The following is a 4,157-nucleotide window of genomic DNA, read 5'->3' as shown; positions in this document are numbered from 1 at the left end:
TTTCATTCATAGTATTCAGCTAACAAGGACATATTTTGCAATAAGAGTTAGAATAAATGTGAATGATATCTAAGATTTTTTATTCTTTATTTATTTATTTATTTTTATTATTATTATTATATATTTTTTTACCTATCGAAATTCGAAATTAGGAATTGACAAGAATCGGAATCATAAAAATTCCAACGATGCCCAAACTTACCCACATTATTTTTCCTTTTAAACCCTCACTTACTCTTCTTTGCTTTTGCCCTTCTTAAAAACAACCACATAATCTTATATGTGAATGTACTTTTCAAAATTAGTTATAAAACAGTTGCTCCTGGCAACAGGGATAGGTAGTATGTTTGCTTATAGCGTCAAACATGACAATTTATGAGACTAATATCATGTTTTGCTCCAAAATCACAATATAACATCAGTCGTGTTTGAAACAGTTAGCTTCTGTGGTTCCATGTTGCTTCTTATCACAGTGAGACAGAAAATATTTTTTATAAAATTCTATACTGTGATACAAGCTATGTCAATTAGCATTGCACTGCAATTGTATGTTTATTGTCTTCCACGTTTCATCAGTCAAAGCATCTCTATCTGCATGTTATTCAGCTGTAGTGATATCTGATGCATTTGTCCATATAAGGGATTTCCTGGGTTTCACTTGTGAAACAGACATTACAGTACATGCGTGTTAGGGTTAACCCTGCTCCATAATGCTCACATCGTCTAATTTTGGGTAAAAATAGAAAAATAATACTAGTACTTTGTAACGCAGTAACTTGAGTAGTTTTTCAGCAAACTACTTTTTTACACTTACTTGCGTCATATTATTTTTCAGTACTTTTACTTGTACTCAAGTGAATTATTCCTTAAGTAGCAATACTTTTACTTAAGTACAATTTCTTAGTACTCTTTCCACCACTAATTTTAAGCTTCCCCATAAGCCTTATATGAGGTTTTGTCTACACACAGGAAGATAAGACTGTTCCTTTCACCGCATTCCAAAGATATTTCAAAGACCGCTCCAGATATTGTGCTCAGCGATTGGAAGGGAAGATTAAGGATGCACTGAACAAAAGAGTCATGACAGCTGTTGATGTACACACTTCCGCAATAGGGATGTTTACTGTCTGAGGGACTAAGGATCAGAATATAATCAGAATATAATTGGAAACTGCAGGACCAGGATGTTAATGCACTTTCACAAATGTTGATATTCGTCTTTAGCTGTGTGCTAATGTACACAGGGCTCCAGACAAAAAAACAAAAAAAAACAAAAAAAAAGTAAGGAGCCATTGGCTCCTATAAGAAAAAACTTAGGTGCCACAGAATAAACATGTTTTATTATTATTATTATTATTATTATTTTTTTTTTTTTACATTTTAACATTTCAATCATACTGTCATGTGTTTATGTATCCTACTCTCATATTTTCTTGACTTTATCAGCATTTTAATCTATCTTGTAGATGACCTGGGAACTAAGGTTCTCTTAAAGTGGGAACTAAATGCCTTTTCCAACTTGAAATATACAGTCACAAAGAATTGTTCATTACACAGAATCTGTACCAATATCATGGACCATAAGCATCACTTGGCTACTGAGTGTAGTTTGGGCTCCTCCTCAATGCATCCTATAAATGTTGTTGTCATATGTCTTTCACACATTCAGTCTGTTTTTCTTCATTAGTAAAATGCAGTTTTATAGGAGGAGTTGAATCATGTAGACAACAGGTTAAGTAAAAATATTAATATGCAATAGCGCATAAATATAGCAAAATGCTCCTCTTTATAGTTATTTTTCTAGCTGGCTGATCAGCTTATGGACACCGAATGGTTATTCTGAGGTAAATGTATTATTACGTTGCAATGTTTACAAGCTTAACACTTTTTCCGCAGTTTGAAACAATGAATGAGCTTTTACATGAAGTTGTACTGTAGGCTCTCTTATAAAATAGCCTATGTTAATTCATGTTCATTATGTACTATAGTAGTAAAGAGAAAGATATAATGGGTTCACGTGTCGCTTGAACTGAGACGTTAAAGTGATTGTGCCTGCCGCATTAAAGAGCGCCAAAACCATATTTATTGTTTGAATTTAGTTATGAATTTGGCATAATTTTAAAGCTGATACTTTATTAAAAAAGTAACAAAGCACAAAGCTTTTTGCGATTACTGGACGGCAAGTGCGCTTCAAATAATATGAAGTTCATTAAGTCGATTAAGTCGCATTAACAGAACACTGCATATAGACTAAGATCTTGATAAGAAGCCATATTAGTAATGATTATAAACGAGAATTGTTAACAATATTGCCAATATCTACACCTGTTGTAGTTTGTTCAAGTTTAGCACGAAATCGACACTGTTTTTCTGCACTTTCACTTCGCACGTCTCCATCATTTCGATCTCTCTCGCGCTGCACAACTGAGCTGCATTTAGCAGGTGTGCGTCAGAGATGAGCACTGTTTAAAACTTTTTTTCCACTAAAACTTTGATGCGCATTGTCTCAGTTTAATACGGGAACATAACAAAAGATGTGATTGCAAAACAATCAGGAAAAAAGGCATTACATGCACATTTTGAAGTCATAACGTAAATATACTGTATATATAGTCGCCAGTCGCTCAGCAAAAACTTCACTCGCAAATTAATATTTTTGGTTACGAATTCGACCGTTTTAGTTGTAGTCTGGAGCCCTGGTACACTGCAAAAATATTTTAACATTTTTTATTATTTTTTTTTTGTAAGTATTAAATAAGTCAACATATGTAAAACAACACAAATTAACTTATTTAATAAAACTTGTTTTCAGAAAATACACCTTGATTAGGGATTCACCACAATGGGAAATAATTTAATTGTTCATGCACATTATCCCAAATTTTTTTTTTAGATTATCTAACGGTATCTTTAAAAACACTGTTACCATAACATAACATCAGGTTAACAGTATTATAATTTATTAACAATGTTAAATGTGTTGTTTAGCAAGATGAAATGAATATCAATTTTACATATTGTACATTTTTAGGGTTGGATGGATAAATTCACTTCTAACATTCAAAATGGTTGATTTTTAGTTTTTGGTGTTTTAGTATATATAAATAGTTTAATATCAGCCATAACTAGTCTTATTTATTGTTATTTACTATTATATTCATGTTTTGAATTGGAATAAAAATTTGAATTTTTATATTTTCAGTTTTCAGTGTAATTTTTGTTGAGGTTGTATTAATTTTGTTATGTGCTTTTATCATATTTAATATATTTTTGAAATATTTCTATTTAGCTTTAATTTATTTTTGTTTCAGCTTTAGTTTTTAGTAATTTTAACTTCAGCTTATATTGTTTCACTTAGCTACAAGGGGGTTTTTTCAGTGTATTTTTAGTCGGTGCATCCCTAATCTTGACATTTACTAACATTTTTTTAAGTATTACCTTATCTAAACTATATTGTAGTAGATTTATGCTATTACTAAAAGAAGAAGAAAACATAGATTAACATCTTAGCCAATTTTATTCTACAAATAACTTATCTTGTATTAAGTATGATTATAATGGAAGACAAACGTATTGTGAAAACGATTAAGAAAGTGTTTATTTTTTTGACACACTGTAGCTGTGTGTCAAAAGTTACCTTTGTGGTCGGATGTTTCCTTTAAAAACCATGACTCCAGTTACTGGTCTCGAATTCAGCTTGTGTGGCTCGGAAACCAGTAAACAATAACGTCCCAAAGGGAAACCGTAGGGTCATCCTAATGGTGCAGTTCTAAGAAGGCACTCATTTACTTAATTTATGCTTCTCACCCTGGTTGAAGTTCATGTTTTTGTCCATTGTGGTCCTCTGCAAGATAAAAGAAATGCATTGTCTTGCTAATCACACAGAATGCTGAGCCCAAGCAATTTCTTCCTTCCTTAGGGACTGCAGACTTTAGAAGTGTTCTAATGTCATGCAAGACTATTTGTCCTTGACACGTTTTTGCGGCCGAGAGCGCCGCATTTCTTATGGTTTACATATGAACCCCTCTGGACTATTTGTTTTGGACTGTTTCCAGATGTTCTCCATTTCTCTGCGGGGCCGTGTGCTTGGCGTGTACAGTATCCATTGGCTTGCTTCACTGTGCTAATGAAGAAGTGCTGGGTTACCTGGCATGCCA

This window comes from Sinocyclocheilus anshuiensis, unplaced genomic scaffold (assembly GCF_001515605.1).
Source record: "Sinocyclocheilus anshuiensis isolate Anshui unplaced genomic scaffold, SAMN03320099.WGS_v1.1 scaffold1426, whole genome shotgun sequence".
Lineage (NCBI taxonomy): Eukaryota > Metazoa > Chordata > Actinopteri > Cypriniformes > Cyprinidae > Sinocyclocheilus > Sinocyclocheilus anshuiensis.
This window is presented reverse-complemented; position numbering follows the sequence as displayed.